Below are 20,795 nucleotides of genomic sequence, written 5' to 3'. Positions count from 1 at the left end.
TTGCCCTACTTCTAAACAATTTGTTTAAGTCTACAGTTCTCTATCTCTATGATCCCACCTGGGCCAGGAGATTATCATCTTTCTCATTGGAAAACTTCTATTACCTTTTAAATGATCCATTGTTTTTCACATTTCTTTCCTTCCTATTATGCCATTTTATATATGCTCAAAATCCATGATATTATTGAATAAAAATCCACATTCATCTAGAAGGTAAATTCTAGGGAGAAAACTTGTCTGTTTTTCTCTAGTTAACGTCCTTAATCTCTTGCCATTGCATTTTATCACCAGTCTAAATTTTGTACTATACTCTCTGGAAAACAGTTCCACCTGGGTGAACATGAAAACTTTTGTAGCAGCAACATCTTTGGCATCATAGCTCTCAATGGTAAGTGTTTTAACTTAGCAGTTAGACAACAATGTTCTGCTATTTGTGTTCCCAAAAAATCGTTTCCCTCACTTTAAAGTTCCAACTCTCTCCCAAGTTCTTACAGAAACATTGCTAAAATATCCAATGTGCTAAATTGGTTTTGACCACTTTCACTTGATTTTGCCTGTTCCACCCAGGCGCACAAGAGGGTAGGTAAATGCTACAATTCTGTAGTAAAGAAGAAAATTAATGCACACTGAGTACTTCCTTTGTGATAAATATTATACAGAATATCTTTTATTTAACTTCATAAGCTCCAGAATTGTTAATTTATCATCTCTAATTTATTGTTGAGGAGACTGATGCCACAAGAGACCCAATCATTTTTTCAAAGCATGTCAGCAAGCAATTGGCCAGAGCCAAGTCTCCAGTTGAGGTGGGTTACAAAATTCCTGCTCTTCCAAGTAGCTTATGTTTTTTCTAAGCAAGGGGTGGTCCAGATTAACTCAACCCAGGCTTATCCAACAAAATAATTATAAACTGAGTGGTTCATTTTACATTTAAAGTTCAGAAAGAACTGCCCTCTCACATTCCTTCTTATAGTTAGTTGAGTTTGGAGGAGAAATTTTTTTTCCCCCATACATATGCAGGCCCTTATAGAATGATTCTTGGTTTGGCTATGCATTAAATTGAACAGAATTTTAAAACTAGAATCTCTCAGGGAAAAATTCAAATTTTGGTGATATTTAAAGCTCTACACAAGATTCCAATGTGAAAAGAAGGTTTGGAATCATGACTGAAATTCTTTTTGGAGATGTACTCTTGTACTTTAGAGTTCAATGTACAAATGAATTTTAAATTTTGAGAATACAACAGATAATTGTTAATGTGGGAGCAAAATCAGGAGAATTATGCTTGTTATTTCTGTCTGAAGGAAAATACCTACTTTAACTTTCTGTTTAACAGGAATCATGTTCACTCATTATTAATAAACCCCTGCACATTCGTCCTCTATTTGGATAAGCACAAATGTTTTAGACAGTTTAATTGCTTTTCATAGAGACTACACAGTTTTGCTGTTCTTGAGTTATTTATATATTCCCTGTGAGATGTGTGTGTGTTTATACATTAAAGCAAAGTGTTAACTCAACAACAACATCAGAACACAATTTTCTAAGAAGGGGAGATGCATAAGGAGCTCACATAGAAAGCAGAATAGATGCAGACAGTGTAACAATGTGGAACGAACTACAGACTGCTGTTTCAAGGGCACAGGTGAATTTAAAGCTACTAGACTCACATCTATACGCAGCCAAACTCACTCAAGGCAAAGGGGTAAAGAATGATTTCTATGAATAAAATATAAGCCAAGATTGTTTCTTTTAAGAAAAAAAAGACATATCTATGCTAAATCGTAACACCCGTTTCTAGGACTGTTCCCCATAGCAATGTTCCTTGCCTGCTTGGCTTAGTGTGATTGTCATCCTCTTCAGCCAGGCTCTCTCTCAGATAACCATCAGGTAATATATGTGCTTTTTATAAAAACAGCAGGGGAAGATGGCATAAATGTGCATTTATTCCATTTCCAATCTGTGGTTCATTTCTGTCTCTCTTTAACCAACTGCTGAATTCTACTGTACCTCTATTCTTTTTTTTTAAAGATTTATATTTATTTTTTTAACTTTTATTTAATAACTATAAATTTCCAAAGTACTGCTTTTGGATTACAGTGGCTTTTCCCCCCTCAGAAAGCCTCTATTCTCTTTTTTTTTTTTTTTTTTTTGACAGGCAGAATGGACAGTGAGAGAGAGAGACAGAGAGAAAGGTCTTCCTTTGCCATTGGTTCACCCCCCAAATGGCTGCTACAGCCTGCGCACCGCGCTGATCCGAAGCCAGGAGCTAGGTGTTTCTCCTGGTCTCCCGCAGGTGCAGGGCCCAAGGACCTGGGACATCCTCCACTGCACTCCTGGGCCACAGCAGAGAGCTGGACTGGAAGAAGAGCAACCGGGACAGAATCTGGCGCCCCGTCCGGGACTAGAACCCGGGGTGCTGGCGCCGCAGGTGGAGAATTAGCCAAGTGAGCCATGGCGCCAGCCAAGCCTCTATTCTTTATACATCCCTCTGTCTATACACTGTCTTGTGCAGATCCACTATACTATCTCAACTGGCATCTGAACTTATCTCATTTACAACACTGAACAACTTTTCCTTGTTGTCCTTTTAAACTCTTGCTTCATTGGCCCTGTCTTTGTTTCACTGCCAATGAGAGGGAAAAATTTGGTCAGGTATCACTCCCTTTATTGAGAAAAACAAAATGGAAAATTTGAGGGGATCCCTAGGTTATGGATCAGGAACCTTCCTCTCTGGTATAAATGGTTTGACCACGCTGACCTGCCTTGTGAACATTAGGATTCGCGTCTGCCTCTGTCACACCCCATTGGCTGCTTCCTACATTACTTCATATGATTCCATCAATGGACACTCACTTCATGGAGGATGAGGAGAATGAAGAAAAGTCAAGAGCAAGGAATATGAAACCAATAAAAGGAAAGACAAATGGTTCGGGATAAAGAAGGAAGGTTAGAGGAAGGGGGAAAAGCAAGAAACTTCGTTGTTGACTCTTCAAAAAGCAAGGCTAGACGGTATATGAGGTAGCTGAAACTAAAAATAAATCAAAAAGCAAAAACAAAAAAGAAAGAAATGCCTGTGTGTATCACTTTTGCTGTAATTATAATGTTTTGTCAAGCTTTGTTTTAAATATTTGTTAAGAACTGTATATTACTAAATTTAGTGGAACATTAAACCTTCGACTATAATACAAATTTAAATGTTATCTCAATAAAAGAGAAAAAAATAAAATGAAACCAAACAAGAAAATAAAGTGAAACCATGAAAAAAAAAAACAGGGACTTTTATGAATTTCTAAGATAAATGTTTACTTGGAAAGCAGACAACTGCATAAACATCAAGTCATTAATTTCTGTTTATGAAGAAAAAATAGACATCTAATTACAAAGTTACAAAAGTAGCCTTCCCTTCATAAATATTAATTTTTAAAATACAAAGAAGATTATTGGCATTGATTTGGCAGACAGATTTTTGACTGTCTGGTAAGTTCGTTGCCTGAAGCCAAGTAAACATTGTTATTAGGTAAAGGCTAAGTGAGTTAATAAATGAATTTGAGAAAATTCTAAGATTTTAATATATTTCCTTTTTGTAACTGAGGGAGGCAAGTAGAATGGGCAAGTAGAAAAGCACGTGTTATTAACAAACTAGTGTTTATATACCTATCTCTTTTTTGAAAAGATTTATCTATTTGTTTGAAAGAGCTACAGAGACGGAGAGAGAGAAAGAGAGGGAGAGAGAGAGAGAGAGATTGATCTTCCATCTGCTGGTTGACTCCCCAAATGGTTGCAATGGCCAAGGCTAGACCAGACGAAAGCCAGGACCCAAGAACTTCTTCCAGGTCTCCCAAGTGGGTGGCTGGAGTCCAAATCCTTAGGCCATGTATTGAGATTTTTCACAGATAATTAACAGGGAGCAGAACCAGAAGCAGAGAAAGCCAGGACACAAACTGGACCCCCTATGGGATGCAGGAGTCATGCTGGGCCCTTTACAATTATCTTTATAATTATTATTCCTAGGGTAATTGAACCAACATGATATAAATAATCTATATTTTTACAGTTATGTCTTCTTATCTGTTGGATAGTCAATATTATGATTACTGGAAAGTTAGAGCGCTAATAAGCATATTTAATGAATGACAGTTACATTATTGTATACCCATTATTAGAATTCAGAGATAAAACATCAGCATACATTTTTTTGTAATTTATTATCTGAATTAGCTTATGTGATCTGACATGGCATGTCTTCTGGACAGTGTGCTTGAGATATTGTTTTTTATTTATTTATTATTTTATTTTATTTCTTTGACAGATAGAGTTAGACAGTGAGAAAGAGAGACAGAGAGAAAGGTCTTCCTTCCTCTGGTTCACCCCCCAAATGGCCGCTATGGCTGGAGCTATGCCGATCTGAAGCCAGGAGCCAGGTGCTTCTTTCTGGTCTCCCATGTGGGTGCAGGAGCCCAAACACTTGGGCCACTGCCTTCCCAGGCCACAGCAGAGAGCAAGACTGGAAGAGGAGCAACCGGGACAGAATCCGGCGCCCACATGGGATACTGGAGCCACAGGCGGAGGATCAACCAAGTGAGCCACAGTGCTGGCCCGAGATATCGTTTAATGATTATTTGCAATAGATTTGTTCTGAATGTTGATTGAAGATGGTAATGTGATCTCACTCATCTTAGTTTTATTTAAAAGCTATAATAAAATAATGTGCAAACTGAGTGAAATATAGAATCTTCTTCATTTTGCTCTTTAAGGACCCTTGTTAAGAAATAGCGCCTAGCACTTGCATAGCTGAGAAGAATGGTTGTGAATGAAAAGGGGTGCGTCATGCCATATTTGTATGAAGTATTAGCTCTTATCACCACCTAATATATCTCAGTCTACTTTTGTGAGCTTGTGCAGTTTCATTGTGTTTATTTTAGAGCATCAGCATTTTAGCCTAATAGATTGTGATGATATAAGCCTGATAGTCCAGGCTATTATGTTCAAATGTATTTATTTAAATTTGGACACTAGAAACACACACACTAGATTTCTTAATAAATACCACAATGAACACTTACAAGTAAGGGTATTAAAATCATTTTGATGCTTTTTATGGTAAGTATTATATTAATTTAGATAGATAAAATAAATATACATATGCAAAGGGCTCTTCAAGAGATCCTAAAATTAACTGTATACAATTGTGATCATTATACTGATATTAAAAATCATAAAAGAAGAAAAGATTCTCAGTCAGGTTAGCTAGTTTTCCTAAATCCATCAGCAAAGAATGTAAGAGAGCAGATTGAGAATTTGCATTGGTCTAAGGTTAAAGCCTGTAGAACCTATTGTTATGAGAAACTGAATAAAAGCTAAATTTTTCTATTTCCAACAAAAGCAAAGATATGTTGATCATTTTATTTGCATTTGAAATCTTTTGAGATTATTGAGATGGAAATTGTAATTTCTGCAAACACTAAACCAACTGGAGGATGAAAAATTAAATTGTTTCTGTTTGAGGATACCATGATGTTCTATATTGAGAAAGAATAAAGACTCCATCAAAAAGTTTTTAAAAATCAATAAAAAATTAATAATAAAATTGCAGGAAATACAATTAATATGCAAAAATGTGATGCATTTCTATATCTTAGCAAAAAACAATCCAAAAAAGAAATTAAGAGGGCTTCTCACTCACAATAGCACACAAGAAAGAAAAAAATGTAATCAAGGAGGTGAAAGACCTATACCATGAAAGCAACAATACATTTTCATTAAATGAAATTTAGTACGACACATGGCTATATTCCTGCTTAAATAGAGTCTTTTTTACTTTTTATTCGTTGATTTCTATTATTTAAAGGAGTATTAAGCCGTTGATTAGAATCTTAGGTTAAAAATAAATTATCTCAAACTCTAGACAGAAAGAAAGACAGTAAAAAAAGGAAAAACAGGAAGAGTGGGAAGGAAAAAGCGAGTATCATTATATTATGAGAATTATATCTATGAACTACATTGAATCTGTCAAATTTAAAAAATAATTTTAATTCATTCTGTAAACATTTATTAAATATTTATTAAAGAATGCCTAAATGTCATAGTAAAAAAAAAGACCTCCCACAATGAAGCCCTCAACAGAAGCCAATACTATGAACTAAATAAACCACTTTTCTTAAAAAAATAGATACAAGTAAGTGAAAAGATATCCTGTTAGTGAATTCAAGGAATTAGTGTTGTTAAAATGTCCAAATTGCCCCAAGTGCAGATATAATGTAATACTCATCAAAATTATAATGCATTTTGCACAGAAATGGGAAACAAAATCTTAAAATTCATATAGAACTATTAATTTCACCAAATGGCGAAGACAATCCCGAGTAAGAAGAAAGCTGGAGGCATGAAGCTACTTGCTTTCCAAATGTACTACAAAATGATACAATCAAAACAGCATGATACTGGCATAAAATATATAGATAAGCCAATGGAAAAGAATAGAGATATAAAAATAAACCATGAACTTAAGGTCAATGACTCTTCAAGGAATGTACCAGGCACACATAACAGGTAAATGATACTCTCCTCAATGAATGTGTTTGCACATGCAGAAGACTGAATCCTTGTTTACCAGATGCCACTGGAAATCTCCTAGGGATTGCAGTAAGTTTCATGCTGTATACAAAATTCAATACAAATGGATTGAAGAAATATAAAAAAGACCCAAATCTTATTTAATTTTTTTTATTTTTTATTATTATTTTTTATATATTTTTTTGACAGGCAGAGTGGACAGTGAGAGAGAGAGACACAGAGAAAGGTCTTCCTATTGCCATTGGTTCACCCTCCAATGGCCGCTGTGGCCGGCGGGCGCGCTGCGGCTGGCGCATCGCGCTGATCTAAAGCCAGGAGCCAGGTGCTTCTCCTGGTCTCCCATGGGGTGCAGGGCTCAAGCACTTGGGCCATCCTCCACTGCACTCCCATGCCACAGCAGAGAGCTGGCCTGGAAGAGGGGCAACCAGGACAGAATCTGGTGCCCCGACCGGGACTAGAACCCGGTGTGCCGGCGCCACAAGGCGGAGGATTAGCCTATTGAGCCGCGGCACCAGCCAAAAAGACCCAAATCTTTAAGATTACCAGAATTCCACATTGAGAAAAGCTGTTGAGGGGCAGAGTTTTTGGTTATGACCAGTAAAATACAGGAAACAAAATAAAACATAGCAAATCAGATTGCATCAAATGCAAAGGCCTTGCACAGCAAGGGGAATAGTTAACAGAGTGAAGAGACAACTTATGAAGTACGAGAAAGAAAATATTTGTAAATCATATACCTGGTGAGGGATTATTATCTAGAATATGTAAATAACTCAGGCAATTCAATAGCAATAAAAATAACCAATTAAAATTGGGCAAAGGGAAAAAAAAAAGCATGTTAAACCACTACTGAAATGCTTGGGACCTCGCCACTCATGTGGGAGACCCATTGGGAATGCCTACCTCTGTCTTTGGCCTGGCCCAGACCAGGCCTTTGAGGCCATTTGGGAGATGAAGAAACAGTGGGTAGAGGATCTCTCCCTCTCTCTTTCTCTCTCTTTGAAACTCTTTCAAGTGAATGAAATAAATTTTTTAAAAATTATATAGGCAAATGACCTTAGTAGCTATTTCAAAAGAAAACGAATGAGGACAAATGGTTAACAAGTATACAAAAATATGTTCAAAATCAGTAATCATTAAGGGAATGTAAATTAAAACTCATATATCACTTCATACCTATTAGAATGACTACTATCCAAAAAACTTAGTGTTATCTTATAAGAAAATGGCTCTCTTATTCATTCTTCATGTGAGAATAAAATGGTACATCCAATTTATTTAAAAAAAATTTTTAAAGATTTATTTATTTATTTAAATGTAGAGTTACGGAGAGAGAGAGAGAGAGAGAGAGAGAGAGAGAGAGAGAGAGAATGGGACGGGGGGAGGGAGAGAGAGGGAGAGAGAGACCTTCTATCCACTGAATCACTCCCTAAGTGGCAACTATGACCATGGTTGGCTTGAGCCAGGATGAAGCCAGGAGCTTCATCTGGGTTTTCCATGTGGGTGGCAAATGTCCAAGGGCTTGGATCATCTTCTACTTTTCCTAGGTCATCATTGAAGAGCTTGCTTGGAAGTGAAGTAGCTGGGACATGAACAGGTGCCCATATGGGATGCCGGCATCACAGGCAGTGGCTTTACCTACTATATCACAACACTTTCCCCAGAACAGCCAGTTTAAAAAACTGTATATAGGTTCCTCAAAAATTAAAAGTAGAATTACTGTATGACTTATCAATCCCATTAGTGTGTAATTTCATATCCAAGGAAATGAAATCAGTATGTCAAGCAGATATGAAACATGGTATTGGCATGTTTACTGCAGTATTCATAAGATACAAAATATGGAATCAACCTAAGTGCCCATTGATGAATGAATGGACAAAGAATATATAATACACACACAGGACATTATTTAGCTTAATAAAGAAGGGGTTTTCTATGTTAACTGAAATAACATGGATAAGTGCAAGAGATACTATTTGAAGTACAATGAAATAGGGATGATTTCACAAGCAGACTATACAAAGTGGAATTTATCGAAGCAGAGAGAAGAATCATGATTTCCAGGGACTGGGGGTGGGGGAAATAAGGGGATTTTTGTTAAAGGACACAATGTTTCAGTTATGCAGAATTGAGTCACTCTTGGAGACCTGATTAATAGTGACTATAGTTACTGATATCATATTGCTTTTGAGGCAGTTACCAAGACACTAGATCTTAACTGTTTTCACCACACACAGAAAAAAGGTAACTCTTTGAGGTGATGGATATGTTAACCAGGATTATTGTGGTGGTGTTTTCACAATGCAAACAAATATCAAAATATCACATTATACATTGTAAATATAAATAATATTTGTGTGTCAATCATACTTCAAGAAAGTTGTGGGAAAATATTAAGAAAAGAATCATCTTGAATTCTTTTGTTCCCTTGTCCATCTTATAAGGCCTGATATGGTACTGAATAGCGGGTCCCCAATAATTATCTATTGAGGAAATGATAGATACGAGGAACAGGTGGTCCTTCAGAATCAACTTGACTGATGTCATGTGTTATGTTCACATTTTTTGTTTTCATTAGATTTAAATTGAGGGTAAGTTGTAAGTTTCAAAATTTGAGAGATATTCTCCTTTTAAGTCAGTCATACCATCTAAGGGAACCCTAATCCCATTAGATGTATGAGGCATGCTCTAATTCTATATTTTGGTGGAACAAATAACTATATTAGGACTTCATATTTTATTTGTATTTTTTGGTATTTTGAATTTCCTTGAGTAAAATCTTCAGTCATAATGTATAATATATACACACATATATGTGAATGTATGGGTCTGAATTCTTATTCATGATATCTTTACAAGATTAGGTTCATATAAATAGTTTATACCTTATAAAATTTCCATATTTAATGTTATTCACAGGCAGTAACATGTAGCTTGTCAAATCACAGAATTTAGAGTGAAGGTAGGTCTAAATACTTTGCGTATTTATGTATCACTTTAATTAAATATAGCTCCAATTCAGAAAATGAGTCCACTACAGGATGACAGGCAATGCTGTGTAAATGTCAATGTCAACATGTTCTATAGTTAATAATATTATTCACTCAACAGGCTGAAAGATACTGTGAGGGTACTTTAAAAGTTTGTGGGGAATAGAATTAAATGATAAGTTCATTGTGGACCAAAAATACTCATGCAGAATTTATTCAGAGTACACTTTTCCATGAACTTTTTGAAGACCCAACAAATGTATGAACTTCAAAATTTTTGCAGCAAAATAAATTTATCCTTGAATTATATTTTCCACAAACTTTGTTTTATTTGAGAGGCTGAGAGAGAAAGATAGAGACAGAAACAGAAGGAGGGAGAGAGCTTTTCCATTCACTGGTTTGTCCACAAAATATCAGTAATGGCATAGATTGGGCTGCATTAAAGTCAAGACCCAATCAGGGGAGCCAACACTGTGGCATAACACCGACTGCAGTGCTAGCATCCCATATGGGTGCCAGTTTGAGTCTCAGCAGCTCCACTTCCGTTCCAGCTCTCTGCTGTGGCCTGGGAAAGCCGTAGAAGATGGCCCACATCCTTGAGCCTCTGTATCTTCATGAATACCTAGAAGAAGCTCCTGGCTACTGGCTTAGGACCTGCTCAGATCCAGCCATTGTGGCCACTTGGGGAGCGAACCAGCAGATGGAAGACTTCTCTTTATCTCTCTGCCTCTGCCTCTCTGTTACTCTGCCTTTCAAATAAAAAAATAATCTTTTTTTTAAGATTTATTTTGAAAATCTGAGTTACACAGAGAAGAAGAGGCACAGAGAGAGCTCATCTATCCACTGGTTCACTCGCCAGATGGCTGCAACGACTGGAGTGGACCCAATGTGAAGCCAGGAGCTTCTTCCAGGTCTCCCACATGGGTTCAGGGGCCCAATAACTTGGGCCATCTTCTATTGCTTTCCCAGGCCATAACAGAGAGCTGGATTGGAAGTGGAGCAGCTGGGACTTGAACTGGCGCCAATATGGCATGCTGGCACTGAAGGTGGCAACTTTATCCATTATGCCACAGCGCTGGCCCCAAAAGAAATAAATTTTAAAAAAAGAACCAATCAGGAACCCAGGTCTCCCATGTGAGTGGTAGGAACCCAGTACTTGAGGCACAATTGCTATTTACCAGGGTCTGCATTAGCTAGAGCTGGAAACTGAACCCTGGTACAGTGATCTGGAACATGGGTGTCTTAACCATTAGTCTAAATGCTTACCCTACCAAAAACTCTTCATTTTCATAATTCAATTAACTAAGATGGGTTTATTACACAAATAAGTTTAAATAGAAATAAAGACTAACAAAAATATAAAATTAACTAGAAAACATACTGTAAACTGGATCAAATGGGTAGACTAAGTACACAAATTCAGGTTACTACTTAAAAAAATCCCTTGAAATGAGAAAAAGCAAGTTGACAAAGTAGGATAAAAAAGTAGCAAGACAGGAGTTTACCAATAGTAAGAGCAGCTACACACACATACACACACACACACAGCCCACTTCAATATGAGCATCGGATTATTTCTATGAAATTTGTACCTCTTTTGTATCATTGTAAAGTCAAAATCATAAGTGAAGCCATCATCAGGGACCAATTGTATGAGATTCTTTATCATGATATAAATAAATTCCTGGTAAAATCGTGATATCCTAGGAAAATGACTGGGATTCAGGTAGGGTCAGCTAGGAGATCTGTACTTTGCAACTGGAAATGAAAAAAATGGAGAATGTTCTGCTTGGCATACACGATGGAAAAATAATTTTTGTTATGGAGAAGTTGTAGCAGGTTTGAGAGACTAGAAATACAAGAATTAAGATCAAATCTGAAAGTGACTATAGAGGGAAAGTAATTCTTTCAAAAATTTGCATGATTGTGCTGCAAAAAAAATTGTTGGCTTTTTCTGTGCTGTTTCAAACTGCAAAAGCATGACAAAGAATCTGAAATTTAAGGGATGACTTTCTTGTCTCCATGAAAGGGAGGGACTGCCAACAAAGCCATAGAAGCTGGGAATCTTTGAGGAATATTTTTTTTTCTTTTTTCTTTCTTTTCTTTTCTTTTCTTTTCTTTTCTTTTCTTTTCTTTTCTTTTCTTTTCTTTTCTTTTCTTTTCTTTTCTTTCTTTCTTTTTTTTTTTTTTTTTTTGACAGGCAGAGATAGACAGTGGCGGGGTGGGGAGAAAGGTCTTTCTTCCTTTGGTTCACTCCCCAATTGCCGCTACGGCCGGTGCTGCGCTGATCCAAAGCCAGAAGCTAGGTGCTTCCTCCTGGTCTCCCATGTGAGTGCAGGGCCCAAGCACTTGGGCCATCCTCCACTGCAGTCCCGGTCCACAGCAGAGAGCTGGACTTGAAGAGGAGCAACCAGGACAGAATCTGGCGCCCCAACCGGGACTAGAACCCCAGGTGCCGGCGCTGCTGGTGGAGGATTAGCCTAGTGAGCCGTGGCGCCAGGCGGAATATGTTTTCTGACATTACAGGATTCAAAACTAGTTTTGATATCAGCCAGAAAGCTGGAGAGGAAAGTCTGACAATTAATGTTTCCAAAATTGAAAGAGACATGTTGGTGATATCGTCAAGTTCCTATTGTAGGAGATGTTCTCACAGAGTCTGGGCTGTTTGTTCTGGGAGATCATGGGCAAGGTGGCTCACAGGAAGCATGAATGGGGCAAACTGAGAAGTCTTCTGCTCTTCTAGAACAGGGGCAAGTAAGAGAAGATTGCGCCAAAGTGAACCCAGAGCGCATTTATGGCCAATTTAAAGAATTTAGCTTCTTTGTTGTCCTTGGCCTGTTTATTTACTGCTTTGTGAAAAGCCAAAGATAAAGCAAGCTAACATCAAGTCAAAATTTTTCTCAGAAATGTTGCAATAGGGCAGCCCCTTAGGAGGGATTACCCAGAATGACCTCAAAACTCTTGTCCAACTCCTGCTTTCAAATTCTTATTTATGTCCATTATCTATTGATTTATGAGGTTGCTGTCCGTAATGTAGAAGCTTTTTGAAGTCATAAAGTGAATAATTTACCACATCCTGCTTCCTCAGTGTTTAGTTCTTCGTCACTAAATGAGCACTCACTAAAAACAAGCAAAAATACCAAAACAAACTCTGCCCTTCTGTCCTTTCCTTAGCAAAACAACACCACCTAGCAAAATAATCAGGACCATAACTTCTTAGGAAGTCGCTCAGACTCTGGTTGCTTGTCTTAGAATGATTCTACTATATCTAATTATCTACTTTGATAGAATTGTTGGGCTAATAAATAAAAACTGCTGACTTTGAAAACGAAAGAACTTTTTATCAATTTTTAGTCAGATGTAAGCTTTCTAAAAATAGTTCCTTCATCCTATCATTCAACTCAAAAATAATATCTTACCACACCTAATAAATGCAAAATGAAGTCATTTTTCAGTCAAAACTCTATTTCTACCTCAGGTAGCAGAGTAGTACAGCCCAGGTAGTGGGTAAAGGGAGAGTGGGGGATATCCAGTGGCCATAACGTGATTCCTAAACATAATTTTCTTTCAGTTAATGTCTAAGACAATCAAGGAAGGGCTGAGTAGGAAATAGCAGCTGCAATTGTACAACTTTTTTCAGGAATCAGCTTTTGCAGAAAAGAAACTAAAGAAGATATAGAGCCAGCCTTCCTTCCTTCCTTGACGTTCCTCAAATCACTGTCCAACAACTGGTTGAAAATATTTCCCAATACTTTGCTCATTAAATACCCATTTTATTTTGGAGGCTTACTATAAAAATTATGAACTTGAGAGAACAGAATTTCAAGTTGGAAGGACTCATTAAAGAACTCTAAAAGTTATCCATTCATGTGAGTTTTAACCTTTTCATTTTGCTACCACTGTGTCAAAGTGCATTCTACCATCATTGAAAAAGAAAGTCTCATTTCCAAGAACGACACTGATAAACTGTTTGTAATTCTATTATATTTATAACAAAATAAATTTCATTCAAAATTTCCTAATGATAGTCCTTGGAAGTAGTTTTATTTGTGTTACTTCCTATGTTGAGTTGCATAATCAATAACTTATGAAAAATGGGTTAAAATCAGGACAGCTTATATGAAAATTCAAAATAATAATGAAAAACACAGTTTTCAGGGGTATAAAGTAGTCAAGATACTGCTAGTTCACATCATATTTTTGCTTTAGTAGAAGTTACACTCAGGGAAAGAAAACAACCTGGTTGAGAAATTGCACACAAGGTAGACAGTAGAACATTCTTAATCCAAGTACCACAAAAATAAATATCAGCAATATTGTTAAAGAAGAGTGGGCAATTTAAAAAGAATGCTGAAATAAAAGTACATGGGAAAAGAAATATAAAAAAAGTAAAATTAAATACATTATGTTTTGAAAAAATTATGTATAGTAGTGATGATATATATTTCTATGTTTAAGCTCAGCCATGAAAATATAACAGACAAAGAGTTAAATTAAGAAAGGGGATGTTAACTTTAGTTGTTTAAAGCTTTGATTTAAATTAGTGTCGCTCCCCCTCTTCGTGGAGGAACGACACAGGACCCTGCGCTGTTCTTTTGTCTGCTCAGCCCATCCCGGGTTTGCTGCTGGTTCTTCCCGGGTTGGCTACCGACCCTTCCACCTCCGTGGAAGGGCGGTTCCCCCTGGCCACTTTCCCCACTTCCGCGGGGGAGCGGCACACTGCCGGCCGGCCCTCTCAGGGGCTGCACAGGTGTTCCTTCAGATAGATGTTCCCCGGTGCATGTTGTCTCTCTCCTCCTTTATAGTCCTCTTCCACCAATCCCAACTCTGCTACCCACAGGCCGAGTACGCTGCTCTCCTCCAATCAGGAGCAGGTCCTACAGTTTATTGGTTGAACTGGAGGCAGCTGTGTCGAAGCTGTTACTCCCTTCTCAGCGCCATATTGTGGGAGAGCAGATGCATAGAATAAGTCTTAATTCCAGTAACAGTCTAGTCCGAGTTGCTCCCAGTTGCTCCCCACAATTAGGATGCTACAAGACACTACAGAAACTAATCCATCAGCTCACTTTTGTTTCCAATAATATGAAGGAGTCATTTTACTGTGTTACTAGATGCATTTTACAATGAAGCACCATGTATGAAAATTATATTGGGAGTTCTTGGTGTGCGGCGGCCACTGAGATGGGGAGAGCACAGTGCTGCCGGCAGCTGGAAGCCAGTGAGCAGGTGTTCTGAATGGAGGGCCTCGCACCAAAGCTGGACCCGGAGATGAAAAGGAAGATGTGCCAGGATGTGCTATGCTCCATATAGAACTTCCTCAGCTACATGGCCCTGCTGTGAGTCACTTCTTTTGTCTTACAGAAGTTGTACAGCATATGAAGACTGGGCATCACACTTGGATGCATGAAATGAACCTGGTTATGGTGTCTACTCCTTTCTGCAAATGTATAGGCCCAGAAAGGATAAGAGACTGAATGGACATAAAAACGCTACTTGTTAAGAAGAAGTTTGGCTCTGATAACTGATATTCATAGCTCAAATATAAAACCACATAGGAAGTATGAAGAGACTTGTGGTCACAGTGACCCTTCTGCCTGTGATAGACTGTCCCCAGGAATGTAGGTGAAAATGTAAAGAATGTGCAATTCCATTTTCTAGTACGTATCCACTTTAAGGGAATCATGTCTGAAATAGCAGTTGTTTCTGCTTTTTTTTTTGGACAGGGTCTGCTTATTTTTATTTTATTTCTGTGTTGTGTGCATTTGTGAAGAGCCCCTTAAAATTAGCTACACTATATGGAAGTCACATAGCCACACTGACATTTAAGCATAGGACAATTAGTATATATTTTAATAAATATTTCATCTTTAAAAACAAAGAAAATGAGGGTCTAGCTCTGTGGCGCAGTGGGTCAAAGCCCTGGCCTGAATTGCTGGCAACCCATATGGGCGCCGGTTCTAGTCCCGGCTGCTCCACTTCCGATCCAGCTATCTGCTATGGCCTGGGAAAGCAGTAGAAGATGGCCCAAGTGCTTGGGACCCTGCATCCGCATGGGAGACCCAGAAGAAGCTTGCTCCTGGCTTCAGATCAGCACAGCTCCGACCGTTGCGGACAATTGGAATGTGAACCGTCAGATGGAAGATGGAAGACCTCTCTCTCTCTCTCTCTCTCTGCCTCTCCTCTCTCTGTGTAACTCTGACTTGCAAATAAATAAAAATAAAACTTAAAAAAAAGAAAATGATATTGGAGTAAGTAAAGCAGACATACACTTTCAAAAAATAGTTATAAAATAAGAGCTGAATATGAAATTTATCAATGTCAAGTTTACAAATCCTTGCCATTCTCAATTATTAGAAAGTGGGTCATTCTCCATCTTCTCTTACTTTATCCTAGGATTTTAAGAAGCTATTTATGTTTTAGTACTGAAAGAAATGATGACAATAACTTTTCATACCACATGAGGTAATGTTTCTATGGGTATCTGAATTTTTTAATTCAAATTTAGTGTATTTTTAGTGCTTGAGCTATCTCTTTGAACATAACATGTGTTAGCTATTTTATACTACCTGCAAATATGAAGGGAAACCATGTTTTTGTCTTCAAATCTAAAGGCAAGAAATGGGCAAGGCAATGACAGTGGTAACACAGTAGGGAACTACAAAATTGGGTAGAAAAATTAAAAGATAAATTTATTTTTGTGCAGAGGAATTTTTGAAACCTTTTCATTTTCCATGAACTTTCTGAAGACTCCCCAAAGCCAAGAAAGCAAACAGTTATTTATTGATATGCTTATTCTTTGTAAGAGACTGAGTTTCTAAGAGTCAACTAAATTGATCATAAAAATAGTCATATCTTAAAGATGCTTAGAGATTACTAGGAAAGATAATATTTTCTAGTCTCTATAAATGGCTATTGAGTAATGCTAGTGTTACAACACACAAGTTTCAGAATAAAAACAAGTGAAAGAAAGGCATTCTCTTTTAAGAAATCTTGGAGTAAACATATAACATCCAATGAAATAACTTTCCCTGTTTCCCCCACAACTGGTATTAGAAATTTCCTTTAAAAATTTACTTTATTTGAGAGGCAAGCACACACAGACACACACACAGAGAGAGAGAGAGAGAGAGAGAGAGAGAGAAACAATGTGCTCTTATCAACTGATTCATTCCCCAAGTGACTGCAATCTGCAATGGCCAGGGCTGAGCTAGAACTGAAGCCAAGATCTGGAACACAACCTACATCTCCCACAAGGGTGGCAGGAATTCAGTTTACTTGAGTTATTACTGCTGCCTACATAGGTCTGCACTGGTGAGAAGCTGGAGTCAGGAGCCAGAACTGGGAATAGAAACCAGGCACTCAGATGTGGGATGGATGCAGGTGCTTCATGCACTAGGCTTAATTCTCCCAGAAATGTCTTTTCTATGTTTTCAAACTGAAATGAGTTTTGCCACTTTAACCATTTGAAGATACATATTGACTTAGCCTTTATTAAAATAATAATTTTGTTCATCATTATGATGTCATTCGAAACATTTTCATCACATTAGAATGATTACATTACACAATAATTAAGGAGTCATTATCAATTACACTTCAGTCCTTAGCTCTTTTGAGCACTAACTTGTTTGCATCCTTAAGCATCTGTCTATGTATTCTAGACCTTTCATACTCATGGAATCTTACAATACATGGCCTTTGCATCTAACTTTATTGCTTAGTATAGTATAATGTTTTCAGAATTCCAGAATGTTGTAGCCTGTATTTTTCCCCCTTTTTATGTATGAATCATATTCAGTTACATGCACATGCCACATATTGTCTACACATTCATCAGCTGATAGAAATTGAATTGTTTCCAACTTTGGCTATTAGAAGCAATGTTGCCATGCATATCTGTGTACAATTTGTTGTGTAAACTTTTATTTTCAGGTCTCTTGGCTGTATTTAGGAATAGAATTGTTGGATCTATGTTTCAATTTTGGAGAATCTACCAAACAGTCCTTCATATTTGCTGCTCATTTTCTATGTCCATTAATGATATGTTAGAGTTGTAGTTGTTTCATCTCAGAAAAATTCATAATTTTCCATTTTTTGAAAGTATTGTCAGGGCCAGCTGTGTGGCACAGCAGGTTAACACCCTAGCCTGAAGTGCCGGCATCCCCTGTGGACTCTGGGTTGAGACCTGGCTGCTCCACTTCCAATCCAGCTCTCTGCTGTGGCCTGGGAAAGCAGTGAAGGATGGCCCAAGTCCTTCGGCCACTGCACCCACATGGGAGACCCGGAGGAGTCTCCTGGTTCCTGGCTTTGGATAGGTGTAGCTCCAGTGGCCAATTTGGGAGTGAACCAGTGGATGGAAGACTCTCTCTCACTCTCTCTCTCTCTCTCTCTGTAACTCTGACTTTCAAATAAATAAATAAATCTTAAAAAAAAGAGAAAGTATTGTCATCCAGAAAGAGGCACTATACAAAGGAGGTGCAGACTAACACTTGGGTTAACCACATCTCGTATTGGAATGCTGGTTCTATTCTGGGCTACTCCTCTGCTGGAGCCTTCTGCTATGCATTCTTGGAGGGAGCAGAAAACAACTCAGTGCCTGGGCCTCTGCTGCCCCGGTGGGAGGCCTAGATTGAATTCTAGCTTCCTGTGTTTTGCCTGATCCAGTCCTCACTACTTCGGGCATTTGAGAAGTGAACTGAAGATAAAAAATCTCTCTTTCTCCCTTTTTTTCTCTCTCTTTCTCTCCCTCTCTGTTTCTCTATCTTTACCTTTCAAGTAGATGAAGATAAACAAACATGTATTAAAAGGGTTAAAAAAAGGTAAACCTAATTGCCATTAACATAGGTCTGAAATTATATTTTATTGTTGTTTTGATTTTCATTTCCTTGGTTACCAATGATAATAAGCCTCCTTTCATTGGTTATTTATATGCATCTTCTTTGGAGATATATTTACACAGATCCTTTTTCAATTGTGTTGTTTGCCCCTCTTATTGTTGCTAAGTTGTGTGACTTCTTTATACATTCTGGATAAAGATCCTTATCAGATATATTATTTACAAATGTTATCTCCTGTTGTATGGATTACATTTATACTTCTTTGATAATATCCTTGGATGTACAAAGTTAAGTTCAAGTTACCAATATATTTCTACCACTTGTGCTTCTAGTGTCTTTTAAAAAAATCACCTAACTGAAATATTTTACACTCATCTTTCCTTCTCAGAATTTTATAGTTTTATGTTTTACATATAGATCTTTGTTCCACCTTGAATCAATTTTTGTATTTGGCATACAAGAGGTATCCAAATTCATTATTTTCCTTGTGGCTATGCAAGTTTCCCCAAAATAAAATAAATTTTTCCCTATTGTGGTTTTGACACTTTGATTGATAATCAATTGGCCATGGATTTGTGGATTTCTTTCTGGACTCTAATTCTTTATTTTATTTTTCCAACCACTTGCGCTATCTTGTACTGCTTTCCCAGGCCCATTGTCAGGGAACTGGATTTGAAGTGGAGCAACTGGAACTCAAATTGGCTCATAATAGGTGGTGGCTTGACACACTGTACCACATTGCCAGTCCCTGAACTAACATTTTAAAGATATATTCTTTGGGGGCTGGCCCTTTGGAGTAATGGGTGAAGCCACTGTCTACAATGCCAGCATCCCATATGGGTGTCTGTCTGAGTCTTGGCTGCTCCACTTCTGTTCCAGCTCCCTGCCAATGCACATAGGAAAGCAGCAGAAGATGGTCCAAGTTCTTGGGCCCCTGGAAACATGTGGGAAACCTGGATGATTCTCCTGGCTCCCAGCTTCAACCTGATGCAGCTCCAGTGGATGGAAGATCTCTCTCTCTCTCCCTCTCCCTCTTTCTATCCTTCTCTCTCTGTCTCTCCTTTTCAATGTATTAAAAAAAAGTATTCTTTGTCATGTGTGACCAAAGAAGTCCCTTTTCAGTTATTTTAGTAGGAAGCTAGTAATTGAAAAAAAATTTCCTTACAAGCCTGTAACTAAATAATAATTATAATAATAATAACAGCTGGCACCGCGGCTCACTAGGCTAATCCTCCACCTTGCGGTGCTGACACACCAGGTTCTAGTCCCGGTCAGGGCGCTGGATTCTGTTCCGGTTGCCCCTCTTCCAGGCCAGCTCTCTGCTGTGGCCAGGGAGTACAGTGGAGGATGGCCCAAGTCCTTGGGCCCTGCACCCCATGGGAGACCAGGAGAAGTACCTTGCTCTTGCCATCAGATCAGTGCGGTGCGCCGGCCATTGGAAGGTGAACCAACGGCAAAGGAAGACCTTTCTCTCTATCTCTCTCTCTCACTGTCCACTCTGCCTGTCAATAATAATAATAATAATAACAATAATAAAATAAAACAACCTTCCAGTATTTGGGTATAAGCTCTGTGAGTTTGGGTGTTCAACACTAGTCTGACAGTTTACATCTCTGCCCTAGTACTTAACTTCCTGCTGACTCAGGGTCTGAAGGATGAGGTGAGAGAGCACAGCCTTTTCAGACTTTCCATGAACACTGGCACTGCACCCTGCCTAAATGTGGTCCTTTACATTCTCAGATATATATTGGAGATTTTCAAAACACTATTCCCTCAAGCATCTTACTTCCCAAGCCTTACAATATAAGCATTTGGTTAACTTATTTTTGATCTGATGTTCATAGCCCCAGGCAATAATGACTACTTCATTTTCCTGTATCTATTTTTGACAAATTCCACTTACCCTCGTAGAATTCTTTTTTTTTTTTTATTTGATAGATAGAGTTAGACAGTGAGAGAGAGAGAGAGAGAGAGAGAAAGATCTTCCTTCCGCTGGTTCACTCCCCAAATGGCTGCTACAGCCAGCTCTGTGCCGATCCGAAGCCAGGAGCCAGGTGCTTCTAACTGGTCTCCCATGAGGGTGCAGGAGCCCAAGCACTTGGGCCATCTTCTACTGCTATCCCAGGCCACAACAGAGAACTGGACTGGAAGAAGACCAACCAGGACTAGAATCTGGTGCCCATATGGGATGCTGGCGCTGCAGGCAGAGGATTAACCAAGTGAGCACAGTGTCTCCCCTACCCTTGTCGAATTCTAAGTTATGACTGATTTGCCCAGGTCTTCCACGAAGCTACCAGGTGGGTCAAAGCAAAAATTCCTTGTGAATGAATTCTATTCTGCTCCCCAAAGTACTGATGCCTCTTTTGGGAACACTGGATATGTCCTGCAC

The 20,795-nt window shown here is 38.2% G+C and overlaps 1 protein-coding gene and 1 pseudogene across 1 annotated transcript in view; one reads left to right on the top strand and one right to left on the bottom strand.

Annotated features, from left to right (window-relative positions):
- The window catches only part of DPP10 (dipeptidyl peptidase like 10), a 1,559,001-nt gene that overhangs the window by 866,825 nt on the left and 671,381 nt on the right, over positions 1-20,795 (bottom strand). The window lies entirely within an intron of this gene.
- Positions 14,703-14,948, top strand: LOC108176922 (mitochondrial import receptor subunit TOM5 homolog; annotated as a pseudogene).

This window comes from Oryctolagus cuniculus, chromosome 3, assembly GCF_964237555.1.
Source record: "Oryctolagus cuniculus chromosome 3, mOryCun1.1, whole genome shotgun sequence".
NCBI lineage: Eukaryota > Metazoa > Chordata > Mammalia > Lagomorpha > Leporidae > Oryctolagus > Oryctolagus cuniculus.
The sequence above is the reverse complement of the archived record's forward strand: the minus strand, read 5'-3'. Positions and strand labels throughout refer to the sequence as shown.